Here is an 18,766-nt window from a genome sequence, read left to right as displayed (position 1 = left end):
AGTGTGAATTCTCTGGTGCAGTTTTAAACTGCCTGCTGTAGTAAAAGTCTTCTCACACTCAAAGCACATGTACTCTCTTACACCAGTGTGAATTTTCTGATGTGCGTGTAAATACAGCAGAAGTGAAAAACTCTTTCCACACACAGAACATGAATGTGGCTTCTCCTTCATATGAACTGTCAGATGCGTCTTCAGGACTGATGCCCTAAGAAATGTTTTGCTGCAGTGATCACATGAGAACGGCTTCTCTCCGGTGTGGATCCTCATGTGAATCTCAAGATTTTGTTTGCTTGTGAAACTCTTCCCACACTGATTACATGAGAACGGCTTCTCTCCGGTGTGGATCCTCTCATGTGTTTTCAGATTTGCAGACAGACTGAATCTCTTGTCACAGTGTGAACACTTGTAAGGTTGTTCACCTGTGTGGATCCTCTCATGTGTTTTCAGATTTCCTGACAGACTGAATCTCTTGTCACAGTGTGAACACTTGTAAGGTTGTTCTCCAGTGTGGATTCTCTGGTGCAGTTTTAAACTGTTTGCTGTAGTAAAAGTCTTCTCACACTCAAAGCACATGTACTCTCTCACACCAGTGTGAATTTTCTGATGTGCGTGTAAATACAGCAGAAGTGAAAAACTCTTTCCACACACAGAACATGAATGTGGCTTCTCCTTCATATGAACTGTCAGGTGTGTCTTCAGGACTGATGTACTAGGAAATGTTTTGCCGCAGTGATCACATGAGAACGGCTTCTCTCCGGTGTGAATCCTCATGTGTTGATTCCGATTTGCTATGTGTGTGAAACTCTTCCCGCATTGATCACATGAGAACGGCTTCTCTCCACTGTGGATCCTCGTGTGACACTCAAGACTTTGATTGGTTGTGAAACTCTTTCCGCACTGAGTGCAGGTGAAAGATTTCTTGGCTCTTCTTTCCTTTAAAAATGTCAGTTCTTCACTCTCCTCCTTTACTTCACTCAGTTCTTCACTCTCCACCTTCACTTCACTCAGTTCTTCGCTCTCCTCCGTCACTTCATTCAGTTCTTCACTCTCCTCCTTCACTTCACTCAGTTCTTCACTCTCCTCCTTTACTTCACTCAGTTCTTTACTCTCCTCCTTCACTTCCATCAGTTCTTCACTCTCCTCCTCCACTTCACTCAGTTCTTCACTCTCCTCCGTCACTTCATTCAGTTCTTCACTCTCCTCCTTCACTTCACTCAGTTCTTCACTCTCCTCCTTCACTTCACTCAGTTCTTCACTCTCCTCCTTCACTTCCATCAGTTCTTCACTCTCCTCCTTCACTTCACTCAGTTCTTCACTCTCCTCCGTCACTTCATTCAGTTCTTCACTCTCCTCCTTCACTTCACTCAGTTCTTCACTCTCCTCCTTCACTTCCATCAGTTCTTCACTCTCCTCCTTCATTTCCATCAGTTCTTCACTCTCCTCCTTCACTTCCATCAGTTCTTCACTCTCCTCCTTTACTTCACTCAGTTCTTCACTCTCCTCCTTCACTTCACTCAGTTCTTCACTCTCCTCCTTCACTTCACTCAGTTCTTCACTCTCCTCCTTCATTTCCATCAGTTCTTCACTCTCCACCTTCACTTCCATCAGTTCTTCACTCTCCACCTTCACTTCCATCAGGTCTGACATGAAAGAAAAAATATAAAATTAAATTTTCAGTACATCAAAATAATTAACCGAGAGAAATATAAAGTGAAAGGACATGAAAGTGAGTCCTGATGTAATGGTAGAAAGTAGACAACTGCTATAAAATAATATGATAATTTGATGCTTTTTTTATAAATTGATTATATGTCCTTGAAACTTTCCATGATTGTGAAGAGGTGGAAAAGTTGGCGTCAAAAGGCAAGTGAATGGTGACAAATTGATATAATTTGCATCTGCCTATTATTATCTGGAGATATACAGTCCCCTCCAAACGTATTGGAACAGTGGCAATTCCTTTCATTTTTCTGTAGACTGAAAACATTTGGGTTTGACATCAAAAGATGAATATGAGGGAATAGATCAACATTTCAGCTTTTATTTCCAGGTATTTACATCTGGATCTGATACACAACTTAGAAGATATAACCTTTTGTTTGAACCCACCCATTGTTCATGTGACCAAAAGTATTGGAACATGTGACTGGCAGGTGTGTTTTGTTGCCCTGGTGTGTCCTATTACATTGATTATTCAAACAAATAGCACTGAATGTCTGTGCTCAGTTTCAGATTTTGGTTTTGCCTGTGCAGACTGCATTTATAGTTAGACATGTAACCAACATGAAAACCAGAGAGCTGTCCATGGGTGAAAAACAAGCAATTGTGAAGCTGAGAGAAAATGGAAAATCAATCAGAGCCATTGCACAAACATTGGCCATAGCCAGTACAACCATTTGGAATGTCCTGAGGAAGAAAGAAACCTCTGGTCTACTAAGTAACAGACCTCGGAAGGGTAGACCAAGGAAACATCAGCAGTTGACAACAGAAACAATGCGAGAGCTGTAAAGAAAGACCCTAAAAAACTGTTAGTGACATCAGCAACAACCTCCAGAGGGCAGGAGTGAAGGTATCACAATCTACTGTTCGCAGAAGACTTCATGAACAAAAGTACAGAGGCTACACCAGAAGATGCAAAACTTTCATTAGCAAGAAGAATATGAAGGCCAGGCTGGAATTCGCCAAAAAGTACAGACAAGCCTCAAACATTCTGGGGCAAAGTTTTATGGACTGATGAGACAAAGATTAACCTTTACCAAAGTGATGGAAAGGCTAAAGTTTGGAGAAAAAAAAAAAAGAGATCTGCTCATGACCCCAAACACACAAGGTCATCTGTGAAACACGGTGGAGGTAATGTCATGGCTTGGGCTTGCATGCCTTCTGGGATGGGCTCATTAATCTTCACTGATGATGTAACACATGATGGCAGCAGCAAAATGAACTCAGAAGTTTACAGACACATTTTGTCTGCCAATATACAGAAAGATGCAACAAAACTGATTGGGAGATCCTTCATCATGCAGCAAGATAATGACCCAAAACACAGTGCCAAAACAACAAAGGAGTTCATCAGGGAGTTCATCACCTACTCACCGTCGTAATCATACTCTAGATCTAATATTATCACACGGAATAGATGTTGATGCCGTTGAAATTCTGCAGCAGAGCAATGTCATCTCAGATCATTATCTAGTCTCGTGTAATTTGCATTTAGCCAAGGCTGCAAAGCTGACTCCGTGTTTCAAATATGTTAGAATTATCACTTCTGCCACTAAAGATTGCTTTATCAATAATCTTCCTGATCAATTTCATCATCTCAGCATCCCAGATAGCTTAGAAGAACTAGATATTGCAACAGAAACTTTTAACTCTCTCTTTTCCAGAAATTTAGACACAGTTGCTCCGTTGCGCTTAAAGAAGATTAAAGAAAATAGTCCAACGCCGTGGTACAACGAGCACACTCGGCCCTTAAGAGAGCAGCCAGAAAAATGGAACTGGAAGAAAACAAAACTATTTCGCATTTCATGGAAGGAGAATTGCTTACAGAGAGGCCTTAAAAGCTGCTAGATCTGCTTATTCTTCAACCCTTTTAGAAGAAAATAAACATAATCTTAGGTATTTATTTGAAACAGTGGCTAAACTAAAAAAAAATAAAGCTTCAAGCACCGAAGTTTCCAAGCAACACAGCAGTAATGATTTTATGAACTTCTTCACTTATAAGATTGATAATATCAGGGACAAAATTATAACTATGCAACCATCTACTACAGTATCACATCAGGCAGTGCATTGTAGTCTCCCTGAGGAAAAATTTGATTCATTCGTTGCTATAGAAGAGGAAGAATTTACTAAACTCATTAAATCATCTAAATCGACAACATGTATGATAGACCCTATACCGACTAAGCTACTGAAAGAGATGCTTCCAGAGGTCATAGATCCTCTTCTTAATATCATTAATTCATTTTTGTCTCTAGGATACGTACCAAAAAACTTTAACCCTCTGAGGTCGGAAAACGCGCCGGCGCGTTTTGCTGGATTTTCTCCACATTGTAGCACTATAAACTTAAATTACTCCGTCATTTATGGTCATACAGAAAAAAGAAATATAAAAAAAGAATCTGTGATATTTCTACTTTTGTATGTGTCCACTTACAATCAAATCAAAACATTGTGCTTTTGTAAAATAAAGAATATAAACAGGGTGTGCGTTCTGCCTCTCCGTCGCGGTGAACTTTTTTTTCTTGAGCACGTCTATAAACTGAAACAAAACTCAGCGAATACTTGTCACACATTTATGAGCCATACACCTTTATAAACATTTAAGTGTGTACTTTTAAATGATCGGGTTCAAAACGAAAACAAATATTCTCTGTTTAAGTAATTTGTATAAAACCAACAAGATGTCCAGCTTCTCAAACGCTTGCTCATTACAGTTAATTTGGCCACGCCCACTCGCGCAAAAGATATTCGCATGCAAATCTCCACATGGAACGCGAACGCGCTCGTTACCTCAACAACAAAACACCAAAACACTTCACTTCACTTTTCGTAGAGTTTGAAAGACGCGCCTGAGCTTACATTGGATTTAGGCTACCTCAGAAGAAGAAGAACGCAATTTGAAGACAAGAAAGATTTAAGGTAAGAAATTCTTACATGTTTGTTATTGTTGCATAAATGTCACGTTGCAGTTGAACTGTTGCTAGATATATGGGGAATATTATAATATTTAGACCCGTGTTTACTGTTAGGCCTACTGTGTTTGTGGATATCTGGTCAAACGTAGATATATGTATATGGTAACCATAATGTTTTATATTTGAGCGCGATCGCGTTTGAATGTATCAGATTTTGCAGCGCGATCGCGTTTGAATGTATCATTTGAAAATTTGAAAAGCAAAACACACCAAACGGCTTCATGTTTTTACTATTATCTCATTTCATATCATCATAACGAATGGAAACATTTGAAGTAACATGATAATCAATATATTTTTCTCTAGCTTGGTTGTTACTGAAATATTTTTATTATTATTTTACCCAGCACTGCGCATAGCCTATGCCTACAAGGCACAACAAACCTGGTGTTCATTTACTATATATTGTTGGAAACATTTGTGTGTATGTGTGTGTGTGTGTGTGTGTGTGTATTTTGTGAACTTTAAAAAGCTATTTTAACCAGAAAAATCGAATATTTATTTCCAAAATCGTGCAGACCTTTCTCTTGATATCAGTATGTTCACTTTTTTTTCAGGGCCCAGATGAGTCCTGCCGACTTCAACATTCACATGAGTCTCTGGAACATGAACACGGTAAAGTGAAAATCAAACACCTTGGAAATGAAAGGTATGTACAATGTTTTTAGGAATGGCACAAAGGTCTCTGTCTTTCAATAAGTGCTTTTTTGCCATTTGTTGTGTCTATTTGGATTATGTTGTGTAAATAAATCCAAACAATTTAAAAGCCATTCTTTTTTAAATCTCCTCATTTACAGTATTGTGCAAGGTTGCTCAGAATGATGGGCCCTGATAAGCTCCTAATAGGGCCATTAGGGAGGTTCTTTGTCTTTCTCAGGTGAGAAAAGCCTTACATATTAATGAGGTTATCCGCCCCTTCGCATAAGGCTTATTCACACAAAACACGTCGTAAAAATTTTAAATCAATATATTGTCTTATCTGAATGAGCAGTCAGGGTGATTTTCACATAGTTTTGCAGCAAATATTCTAGGCTACGTCATACAATTTTCAAAAGTCTTGTGAAGAAATAATCAGTAGGGGTTTCATGGCCTTATTTCAGTGAGAATTTTTTTTTGTATTTTCACAAACCACGCATAAATGTCATTATCTCAAAACTACAAACTTTTACGTATGCTGTTGATATATTATTGTAGCAGAGTTTGTGCTGAATACAGTGTAATTAGACTTTAGCCATGAAAATGTCACAAGTAACAGAAATAACCAGAAATGTCAGAGCATGTCAGAACACCTCCAGGGCCCAGAAAACAGCTCAGACCTCAGAGGGTTAAGCTGGCTATGATTAAACCGCTTGTTAAAAAACGCAACTTGATCCTACAGAATTAGTCAATTACAGGCCGATCTCAAATCTAGCTTTTCTGTCAAAGATATTAGAAAAAGCAGTATCCTCACAATTGTGTTACTTTCTTGAAAGAAATGATATCTGCGAGGATTTCCAGTCAGGATTTAGACCGTACCATAGTACTGTGACAGCTCTCGTTAAGAGTTACAAATGATTTGCTCTTATTATCCGATCGTGGTTGTATCTCTCTATTAGTGTTACTCGATCTTAGTGCTGCATTTGACACCATTGACCACGACGTTCTTTTAAAAAGACTCAAACATTATGTTGGCATTACGGGAAATGCACTAGAATGGTTTAAATCATACTTATCTGACCGTTATCAGTTTGTAGCAGTAAATGAAGAGATGTCTTATCGATTACAAGTTCAGTATGGCGTACCACAAGGCTCAGTACTAGGGCCGTTGCTGTTCACTCTGTACATGCTACCATTAGGAGATATCATTAGGAAACATGGAATTAGCTTTCACTGTTATGCTGACGATACTCAGCTCTATATTTCTTTAAAACCTAACGAAATTTATCAATTCACAAAATTAACGGAATGCATAGCTGATATAAAAAAATTGGATGACTCGTAATTTCCTACTTCTAAATTCTGAAAAAACAGAGTTTCTAATTATTGGACAAAAAACTTCCTCGCGTAATAACCTAGAATACTGTCTAACACTTGATGGCTGCTCTGTTAAGTCTTCATCATCGGTTAGGAACCTGGGTGTGCTCTTTGATACCAATCTTTCATTTGAAAGTCACGTGTCTAGTATCTGTAAAACTGCATTTTTCCATCTTAAAATATATCTAAATTACGCCATATGCTCTCATTGACAAGTGCGGAACAATTAGTTCATGCGTTCATGACCTCAAGGCTAGATTATTGTTATGATCTACTGGGTGGTTGCCCTGCACACTTAATAAACAAACTACAGCTGGTCCAAAACGCAGCAGCTCGAGTTCTTACCAGAACCAGGAAGTATGACCATATTAGCCCAGTTCTGTCAAAACTGATAAATTTAAAAATATTGCTGATTAGTTACAAAGCACTAAATGGTTTAGCTCCACAGTAATTGAGCGAGCTCTTATCGCATTATAGTCCTTCACGTCTATTGCGATCTCAAAATTCCGGCCAGTTAATGATACCTAGAATATCTAAATCGACTGCTGGCGGTAGATCCTTTTCCTATTTAGCACCAAAACTTTGGAACAGTCTTCCTAACATTGTCCAGGAAGCAGACACACTCTGTCAGTTCAAAGCCAGATTAAAGACACATCTCTTTGACCTAGCATTCACATATTACATAATAGACTTCTATAATTCAATGTTAGGCTGCATAGATTAGGTCAGCCGGAACCGGGAACACTTACCATAAATCCTGATGTACTCGTTACATCATGAGAAGAATGGCATCTACGCTAATTTTAGTGTCTTTGTTTATCCCAAGGTTTTCCCGCAACCTGCCGGATCCAGGCCGTATCCAGATCTGACGAAGGACCTTCGCCTGGACCCGATGACAACGCAGTGCTGAAGTGCCAACTAGTCTCTCCCTATGGAGGATCCCACTACCACTCTACAGATAAGGCGTTGTCGGGAAATTTTGCAAGCCCTGCAGCCCCATGTGCCAATGCATTGATGAAGTCAACAGTTGGATGTGTCAAAACTTTCTTCAGTTAACCTGTTAACCGTTGCCCGCGCACTGAAGCGTTTTTTATTTATTTAATTCAAAGTTACTATCAGATTTAATGTTATACCTTGACAAACTATACATAATTAAAAAGATATAAGACTCAAGTTTCAGTATTTGACCACTATTGTATTCTGAGAAACTCATAGTGATAGTTATGTCTTAATTTGTGTCGGGAGTTATGAAATGAAAAAATGAGTCGATACCTTTAATATGAATTATGCGCATCAGCCGCTTTCATTCATAAAAAACTCTGTGCTGTTGTCATGATAGCGATACACAAAACAACGTCCCTCAGGGCTTTAGCTCAAAAATGTGCAGATTTGGAGAAATATTGATAGATTCTCATAGATTTACATCATATTTCTATAGACAGGAATAATATTTATTGAATTTATACCCAAATGCGTCGATGTAATCTTTATGAGCGTTTGGTACTCTGATACTGTGTTTTCAATTCATACCACTAGCCTGAGGGCGCTATTATGCACAAATATAGTCCATATATGGAACATGAAGAAGAGCCATGATCATGTGACATTCCAGGACATCACTGATACACACAAAGCTAACAAGAGATCGCGCTGTAACATGCAGATAAAGACGTTTTGAAGACAATAAACATGATTGCAATGATATTTGAGTTACCTGTGTTTTTCAAGCCATGCCAGGTATTTTCATAATAATAGATTATATTTATAATGTAATGCTAATCTATATAGACTATCATTGTGCAGAACACCATACAATAGTATATTTTCTGTCTGATTTTTTTATCTGAAGCCAAATTAGATCACTTAAAACTGAAGATTATTTAAAACACTCGTCTTGCGTTATAAAGTAAGTTTGGAGCACAAACATGGTTTTAATCTCATAAATTGTCGTGTATTGATGGTGTGCTAGGCTAACATGCTAGCTAGCCCTAGGTGCACCTGCCACGTCTAGCAGTTATACTTTTATGATTTTTTGAATGCTTACTGAATTGTTTCTTTATTCAAGAAATGCATTTGATACATTGATTGTGAGGTGAACTTTGAGAAAAGAAATTAGGGACTGAAACCCTATGAATAGCCTGTGAATAGCCAGTCGTTAGTAGCTATAATGCAGACAAAAGAAATGCATATTTAGAGCCATAACCAGGCTGGAGAGGTGTGAATGTGTGCAGGGGGAGACTGAGACTGAATGGGGCTCGTTTGCACCACAAAACAATAGAGACAATATACTGGATAGATGGTTAGAAGATGACAATAAACATCAGTAGCATGTTAGCGTAAAATCAAAATAAAGTCACATGACATGGTCTTGAAAAACATTTAACTAAATACAGAGTTTTGGACTTATTATCTTCAGATTTTAAACATATAATGTTTAGACATGTGGCTTTAGCTGTAGTGCATTTCTAGATTGCTCCAGTGCCAACTTCAATTTTATTTTCATGAGGATGTTTCATAAAAAATAATTTCTAATAACTTTACAAAACTTTGAAGCTATTTATAACAATTTTGGTCATTACGACAATAATTAATTCTACATTTACAATAAACTGCCAGGTGTCAGCTTTCAAATGAGATCATACTTGTGCTTTTAGTACAAAGGGCTCAGGAACTGTATCTGTTTCAGTTTGGGTATGTCATTTCTTGGGATTTTTCAAAAGTGGGGTTGCAGCTTAACAGGTTAATAATTTGCATTTAGCCAAGGCTGCAAAGCCGACTCCGTGTTACAAATATGTGAGACCTATCACTTCTGCTACTAAAGATTGCTTTATTAATAATCTTCCTAATCAGTTTCATCATCTCAGCATCTCAGATAGCTTAGAAGAACTAGATATTACAACAGAAACGTTTAACTCTCTCTTTTCCAGCACTTTAGACACAGTTGCTCCGTTGCGCTTAAAGAAGATTAAAGAAAATAGTCCAACGCTGTGGTACAACGAGCACACTCGGGCCCTTAAGAGAGCAGCCAGAAAAATGGAGCGCAACTGGAAGAAAACAAAACTAGAGGTATTTCGCATTTCATGGAAAGAGAGCTCGATTACTTACAGAGAGGCTTTAAAAGCTGCTAGATCTGCTTATTTTTCAACCCTATTAGAAGAAAATAAACATAATCCTAGGTATTTATTTGAAACGGTGGCTAAACTAACGAAAAATAAAGCTTCAAGCCCAGAAGTTTCTAAGCAACACAGCAGTAATGACTGACTTATATAAAAAAAAAACGCTTCAGTGCGCCCGCGCTCTGGCAACGGTTAACAGGTTAATAAAGCAATCTTTAGTAGCAGAAGTGATAGGACTCACATATTTGTAACACGGAGTCGGCTTTGCAGCCTTGGCTAAATGCAAATTACACGAGACTAGGTAATGATCTGAGATGTCGTCGCTCTGCTGCAGAAATTCAACGGCATCAACATCTATTCAACATCTATTCCGTGTGATAATATTAGATCTAGAGTATGATTACGACGATGAGTAGGTCCTGACACGTGTCGTCTAACTCCAATTGAATTTACAATGTCTTTAAATGCCAATCCCAATGCATCTTTTTCATTATCGATGTAAATCACCAACAATTAGTACTTTATCTGCAGTCAATATTAATTCTGATTGAAAGTCCGCAAATTCTTTGATAAAGTCTGTATGGTGCCCTGGTGGCCTGTATACAGTAGCCAGCACAAATCTCAAACGTGATTTATCGTTTACACTATATATTTTCACATTAAGCACCAATTCTTCAAAAGAATTAAATTTAAAACTTGATTTCTTAGTGGTTTTGAAACTATTACTATAAATTACAGCAACACCACCCCCTTTGTGTTTCGGACGAGGCTCATGTTTATAACAGTAATCTTGCGGGGTTGATTCATTTAAAGTAATGTAATCGTTTGGTTTTAGCCAGGTTTCTGTCAAACACAGCACATCTAGGTTATTATCTGAAATCATATCATTCACAACGAGTGCTTTTGAAGTAAGCGATCGAATATTCAGCAACCCAAGCTTTAGCATTTGCTCATCTGTACTATAGCTGTTTTTTATTTGTTGAACATCAATTAAATTTTTAACCTTAGATGGGTTTAAACGTTTTTTGGATTTCCAAATTCGGGGAACAGACACAGTCTCTATATGATGATATCTAGGTGAAAGAGGCTCTATGTGATAGGATTTATCTGACCTTGGTGACGCGAGGCCGCTAGCAGACAGTCGGTTTAGCCAGTCTGTCTGCTTCCTGACCTGAGCCCCAGATTGTCATGTTTGAGCTCTAAGACTATGAGCCATATTACTAGAGAGAAGAGCAGCACCATCCCAGGAGGGATGAATACCATCTCTTTTCAACAGGTCAGGTTTGCCCCCAAAACTTTTCCAATTGTCTATGAATTCTATATTATTAAGCGGACACCACTTAGACGCTCAATCAGTGTTTCAACCGTGGAAAGACGTTAGTAAACAATGTCATGTACAATCACATTTACCTCAGAAAAAACATATCCAGTGACCATAAACTCGTTAGTCAGCTAGAAAAATTAACTCTAGAGAGAAGCATTTTGTTAAATATAGGCTATGCACTATATTACATATTCATTATAATTTTTAATGTTCTTCAATATTTAATGCATGTTTGAATAAATCTGGAAAGTTTTTTTATGACAGCCACCATTTAAATTTGTATATAATTTCATATAACTTTATTATTATAAAAATAAATAAAAGTGTATTTTAACTGTTTGTATACAAATCAGATAATTTTTACCTTCAATATTATAGTAGGCTAATGAAGCCTAGAGGCTACAACTGACTCCCATAGTTTACAATAATTGTTAAGAGATTTTCCTTGATAAAATTTGCAATGTATTGTACCTGATATCCAAAATAATCGATATTGAATCGAATTGAATCGTAATCGAAATCGAATCGAATTGCAAGCTTGTGAATCGAAATCGAATCAAATTGTGAAGTTTGTGTCAATACTCAGCCCTACTAGGTATTATTAACTGGCCGGAATTTTGAGATCGCAATAGACCTTAAGGACTATAATGCGTTAAGAGCTCTCTCAAGTACTGCGGAGCTAAACCATTTAGTGCTTTGTAAGTAATCAGCAATATTTTAAAATTTATATGATGTTTATTAGGGAGCCAATGCAGTGTTGACAGAACCGGGCTAATATGGTCATGTATGGGCTAATTTTGTAGTCGATCTAAGTCCCTGTTTACACAAGAACGGTCGCGGGTGAAAACATAAAAATATTTGATCAGATGTGCCTTTCGCTTAGACGGAGATGGCGTTTTTTGGGGCTTAAAAACACAAAAAAAGTGAAACCTATGGAATTAATTTTGATCCAATAATAATGAACGTAACTTTTCAAGAAACTAATGAAAATATAAATTGAAACTGAATAAAACATCTTTGAAACTGAAAAAGACTAAATCGCAGGCAAATTTTTTGACTTCGTTTTTAATACACTGCATGTTTTGCTAACTATTTCTCATATTTCGTTCGCTGATCTGAACTTACAAATGTGCTTCCAGAGTTTTCATTTAGGCTTCTGAAGTTTTCGTTTACGTTCCCAGATTTTTCGTTCGCCGTTCTGACACATTTCTCTCGTGGGGGCAGTTGTTCATTGACAGCTTCTTCACCTGGAAGTGAAGACGTCAGTGCTGTGTTTATGTAGATGTGAGCGTCTGTAAGCGCAGCTTTCTATTTTATTTTAATGATATTAAGTTTATATCTGTATTTTTTTTGCTGCTACACTATATTGTTGAGATGATTTCTTATAGAAGGAATAGTACAGACGAATGATATCATTATCATTAGCCATCGTCGCTATCAGGATACTGGATAGCCTACTCCTGGTAAGTCAGATTTATTTATTTTTAATTAATACTATACTAATACTATTTATAATACAGTAGACTGGCTTTTTTCAGGTGGAGAGCCATTTTAGAGCTCAGTGAGAGCCCATAACATTATACAGCTGTGTTGTCTTGATTTAACTTAGCCCAATCATTACATGACTTGTTAATCTACATCATCATTATTTTGAAATGATTTATTCTGATTACTTTTGTGTGATAAAGATGACTGATAGATAAAGCTATTATATGTAGCTAGTATGAGTAAATGCTTTTTCTGTCCATATTTGACTAATAATAATGCCAAAAATTGCACTTCAAATGAACATTTCTGAGAAAAAATGTTTAATCTTTAATAGTCTTTAACCTGTTAAGCTGCAACGCAGTTTAAATGGTCAAACAGTTTTGTTTTTTTGTGTGTGTGTGTGTGTGTGTTTGTATTTTTAATTTGTAAAGCATATTATATTCATTCATCAAGAAGTGTTTATTTGAAATCTTGAATCCAGGACGGGCCATTATTTAAAACTGGAATTTCTCTGAAATAAAAAATATTTGGAGACTTTTGGGATATTGTAAGTACACAACTGCAGGAAATATAGTGATTTGGGGGATTTTTTCTTATATTTTGTACCTTTAAATGAGAACACAAAAACAAAACACACACACACACACACACACATATACATATTATATATATACATATTATATATATATATATATATATATATAACTATTGTTATTCAAATTGTTCTTACACAACAACATTATGGAAGAAGCTGGATGATCATTTTGCTCATCCAACACATTATGCAAATTATATGTTTATTGCATTATGATACTGTATGCTCAGCCATACATTCAGCTTTTCTATAATGTTCAGGATTTTATACACATTTACAGGTTTTAGCATTGAGGTCTTATATTATTTGTGGGGGTGCTGCTGCTGTACTTATTTGCTTTATATATCCAGCTGTATTTCTAATATTCTGATCACCTCATGTATGTAAACATGGCTGACAGAAAAACTCTGAAGTGCAACATCACATTATTTAACTACGACCTCAGGGTTTAATTTACACATTTCTGACTGGTAGCGAACATTAGTGAAGTGTTGGTCACTAAGCTCTGCAGTTAACTATTCTCTTCCAATAAACACTAACTAAAGCTGGCTACATAAAATACAACTACTGCCTAGATTCACGAGAGGACGACTGAAGTGTTTAAAAGTGAAAAACACAGTAATTTCATCAACTTACCAGCGCGCGTGCTTCAGAAACACTGGAAATGAATGGAGTTCAGTGCTGGACCTATCGGTGTTTGCTTCGCGACACGCGTCACTTCCGCATTCCAAAGTTCCCGCGGCGTTACGTACATGACCGACCGACCAATGGTGGCGTGCGAGAAGGCGGGACCTAAAGCAATGCACAAACGCACACAATGAATGAACGGCGACTATATAAAGCAAAAGCTGAATCCCGGGCTTTTTGGGCGATCATTTTTTAAGGTCCAAAAAGAGAACATGTCCGGGAAAAGGGGACGTATGGTGGTAGGGATGGGGAAATGAAGCCTCGTGAATCACTGAGGCTTTCTCCTGACTGTTCCGGGAAAGATTTAAAGCTTCGAGAGTGTGGAGAACAGCGCCACCTGGTGCTTATTTAAAATAAAGCAGCCAGAAGCCTGTGTTAGGGCAGATGAAGCAACCACAACACACTCTCAATGTTATGTGAACAAATAAAAGCCTTACATGTTTTTGTTTGATTTGTCCATTAAATAAATTATTTTACCCATTAAAGTGTGACAGTAAAATATAAAATGAGCTTATATGATTCAATAAGATCTAACGTAGGCCTACTCACTCTCTCACTCTACACACACACACACGAACACACACACACACACACACACACACAGAGTGCGTGATTGAGCTTTGTTTGTGCTGGTCTACAGCACTGTCCAACAGAAGACAAAGGTTTCCACCCCAGAAGTGTGAGGAGAAAAATGAATGTACATGTACATTGCCTGAATATAAGACACATCAACGGTCAACAATTATAAAATAAAATAATAAATTAATTAATAAATAAATACATTTTTATTTTTTCTTCTTTTTTAGAAATGCATAAATACTTTGGAAGCTATATGCTCAAAATATTCCCAGATAGGGGAAGTTTTCCTTTTTTTTGGCTGTTGCCATTGCTCTAAATACAAACCCTTCACCAAACACTAACACCCTATCCCCTCTCCCCTAGGCCCACCCTAACCCCAAACACTAACACCCTATCTGACACCCAAAGCGAAACGCGCACGTGATTGGACAGAAATTGAGGCTTCATAGAGAGGAGAAGTTCCACTCTCAGTACACTTCCGGCTTCTGAACTGCTTGCAGTTCCACTCTGGCTCCACATGAAGGCGCTCACAGGATGAGTGCAGTTCCACTCTGGCTCCACATGAGGGCGCCCACAGGACGAGTGCAGTTCCACTCTGGCTCCACATGAGGGCGCTCACAGGACGAGTGCAGCTCCACTCTGGCTCCACATGAGGGCGCTCACAGGACGAGTGCAGTTCCACTCTGGCTCCACATGAGGGCGCTCACAGGACGAGTGCAGTTCCACTCTGGCTCCACATGAGGGCGCTCACAGGACGAGTGCAGTTCCGCTCTGGCTCCACATGAGGGCGCTCACAGAACGAGTGCAGTTCCGCTCTGGCTCCACATGAGGGCGCTCACAGGACGAGTGCAGTTCCGCTCTGGCTCCACATGAGGGCGCTCACAGGACGAGTGCAGTTCCGCTCTGGCTCCACATGAGGGCGCTCACAGGACGAGTGCAGTTCCGCTCTGGCTCCACATGAGGGCGCTCACAGGACGAGTGCAGTTCCGCTCTGGCTCCACATGAGGGCGCTCACAGGACGAGTGCAGTTCCGCTCTGACTCCACATGAGGGCGCTCACAGGACGAGTGCAGTTCCGCTCTGGCTCCACATGAAGGCGCTCACAGGATGAGTGCAGTTCCGCTCTGGCTCCACATGAGGGCGCTCACAGGACGAGTGCAGTTCCGCTCTGGCTCCACATGAGGGCGCTCACAGGACGAGTGCAGTTCCGCTCTGGCTCCACATGAGGGCGCTCACAGGACGAGTGCAGTTCCGCTCTGGCTCCACATGAGGGCGCTCACAGGACGAGTGCAGTTCCGCTCTGGCTCCACATGAGGGCGCTCACAGGACGAGTGCAGTTCCGCTCTGGCTCCACATGAGGGCGCTCACAGGACGAGTGCAGTTCCGCTCTGGCTCCACATGAGGGCGCTCACAGGACGAGTGCAGTTCCGCTCTGGCTCCACATGAGGGCGCTCACAGGACGAGTGCAGTTCCGCTCTGGCTCCACATGAGGGCGCTCACAGGACGAGTGCAGTTCCGCTCTGGCTCCACATGAGGGCGCTCACAGGACGAGTGCAGTTCCGCTCTGGCTCCACATGAGGGCGCTCACAGGACGAGTGCAGTTCCGCTCTGGCTCCACATGAGGGCGTTCACAGGACGAGTGCAGTTCCGCTCTGGCTCCACATGAGGGCGCTCACAGGACGAGTGCAGTTCCGCTCTGGCTCCACATGAGGGCGCTCACAGGACGAGTGCAGTTCCGCTCTGGCTCCACATGAGGGCGCTCACAGGACGAGTGCAGTTCCGCTCTGGCTCCACATGAGGGCGCTCACAGGACGAGTGCAGTTCCGCTCTGGCTCCACATGAGGGCGCTCACAGGACGAGTGCAGTTCCGCTCTGGCTCCACATGAGGGCGCTCACAGGACGAGTGCAGTTCCGCTCTGGCTCCACATGAGGGCGCTCACAGGACGAGTGCAGTTCCGCTCTGGCTCCACATGAGGGCGCTCACAGGACGAGTGCAGTTCCGCTCTGGCTCCACATGAGGGCGCTCACAGGACGAGTGCAGTTCCGCTCTGGCTCCACATGAGGGCGCTCACAGGACGAGTGCAGTTCCGCTCTGGCTCCACATGAGGGCGCTCACAGGACGAGTGCAGTTCCGCTCTGGCTCCACATGAGGGCGCTCACAGGACGAGTGCAGTTCCGCTCTGGCTCCACATGAGGGCGCTCACAGGACGAGTGCAGTTCCGCTCTGGCTCCACATGAGGGCGCTCACAGGACGAGTGCAGCTCCACTCTGGCTCCACATGAGGGCGTTCACAGGACGAGTGCAGTTCCAGTCTGGCTCCACATGAGGGCGCTCACAGGACGAGTGCAGTTCCACTCTGGCTCCACATGAGGGCGCTCACAGGACGAGTGCAGTTCCACTCTGGCTCCACATGAGGGCGCTCACAGGACGAGTGCAGTTCCACTCTGGCTCCACATGAGGGCGCTCACAGGACGAGTGCAGAATGAATGGAGGTCTATGGCGCTATACCTCTCAAAATCCACTTTTCTCAGGATATGATTTTTTGTCTAGTAATTCAGTTCAGTTCAGTTCATCTTTATTCATTTCCCGAAGGCAATTTAGTTGCAGCAAACAAGCATACACATAAAACAGGATCACACACACATACACAAAAATAGGAGAAGAGAGAAAGTACCCAATAAATACATTTACCTAGAATTTAAAAACTTCACAGCTGAGGGGACAAATGAATTTTTAAACCGATTAGTTTTACTAAGCGGAGTTCTATACCGGCTACCAGACGGGAGAAGATGGAACTCAGAGTACAAGGGGTGAGAATCATCTAACAAAATGTTCTCGGCTTTTCCCAAAGCCTGTCTATGGTATAACTGAGCCATAGTCATCTGCTTCCTCCCTGTTATTTTGTTTCCCTGCTTTACCATCCTCTCAATACGGTTTTTATTTTTCACATTCAGAGAGTTGAACCAGCACAACAATGAAAAGGATACAACCGACTCAATATAGGATCTATAAAACATGCACATCAATGTTTTATCCACATTAAATGACCTCAGTTTCCGTAAGCAATACAATCTTTGCTGCCCCTTCTTACACAAAGAATCAGTATTTGCGGAAAACGTCAATTTACAATCTAATACAGTACCCAAATACTTGTACTGTTCAACACTCTGGATACCCGCTCCATTAATACTTATCTGCTTATCATCAGTTGATTTCCCTCTCAATCTAAAATCGAGTCATCTCTTTAGTTTTCAGAACATTAAGTTTTAAAAAAGCATTCTGACACCAAACAATAAAATCCTCAACAACAGGACCATGCGTAGAATCCACCTCACTTAATAAGCTAACGATTACAGAGTCGTCAGCAAATTTTAAGATGTGCCTATTTCCAAAACTACTCTTACACGTATTAGTGTACAAAATAAATAATAAGGGAGAGAGGACGCACCCTTGAGGTGACCCAGTCGATGACACCAACCATTCAGAATAACAGTCGTTTACTTTGACTCTCTGTGTTCTCTCCACAAGGAAATCTAAAATCCAGCCTACCAAATACAAATCCAACCCAAATTCTTCAATGAGTTTGTCAATTAAAATATGTGGCTGAATAGTATTGAAGGCAGATGAAAAATCAATAAAAAGTAATTTAACAAAAGTTTTCGGCTTCTCTAAATGCTGAAATACTAAATGTAAGAGAGTTGCGACAGCATCCTCTACGCCTCGCTTATTTCTGTACGCAAATTGAAGAGGATCTAGAGAACTCTCAGTCTTGTGCATAATTTCTCTCTTAACTAATTTTTCTAAACATTTCATCACTAAGGATGTGAGCGCCACAGGTCTAAAATCATCTAATAACTGTGCGTTCTGCTTTTTTGGCAATGGAATCAGAGTAGACTGCTTCCACCGTGCAGGTACTTTTTGTATTTTTAGGGACCAGGCAAAAATGTCATAAAATATTGGTCCTAACTGCTCAGCACATTCCTTGAGTAAACGACCCCCTATATTATCAGGCCCCGGTGCCTTACTGATTTTACATTGTTTAAAAACTGTTATCACATCTCCTACATCAAAGGGGACACCAACATTATCTCTGTTTATCCTACACTTATTTTTCAAAACCTCAATTTCTGATTTAAAATCATGCGTATCAAATCTCATATAAAAATGATTAAAATCCTGTGATAAAGCTGCATCTGAACTGAATCCGTTCAAAGTAATTCTATTATTTATTTTCCTACTATCCTGACCTGTAATTAAATGCATCCCCT

General features: G+C 40.0%; 1 protein-coding gene across 1 annotated transcript in view; it reads right to left on the bottom strand.

Annotated features, from left to right (window-relative positions):
* LOC308687287 (uncharacterized protein) overlaps positions 1–18,766 on the bottom strand; it is a gene marked incomplete at its 5' end in the record, with an annotated part of 47,751 nt that overhangs the window by 21,387 nt on the left and 7,598 nt on the right. The gene's annotated exons all lie outside the window — the stretch shown is intronic.

Source organism: Scardinius erythrophthalmus (genome assembly GCF_964197995.2).
Source record: "Scardinius erythrophthalmus genome assembly, chromosome: 1".
Taxonomy (NCBI): domain Eukaryota; kingdom Metazoa; phylum Chordata; class Actinopteri; order Cypriniformes; family Leuciscidae; genus Scardinius; species Scardinius erythrophthalmus.
This window is presented reverse-complemented; position numbering and strand designations above follow the sequence as displayed.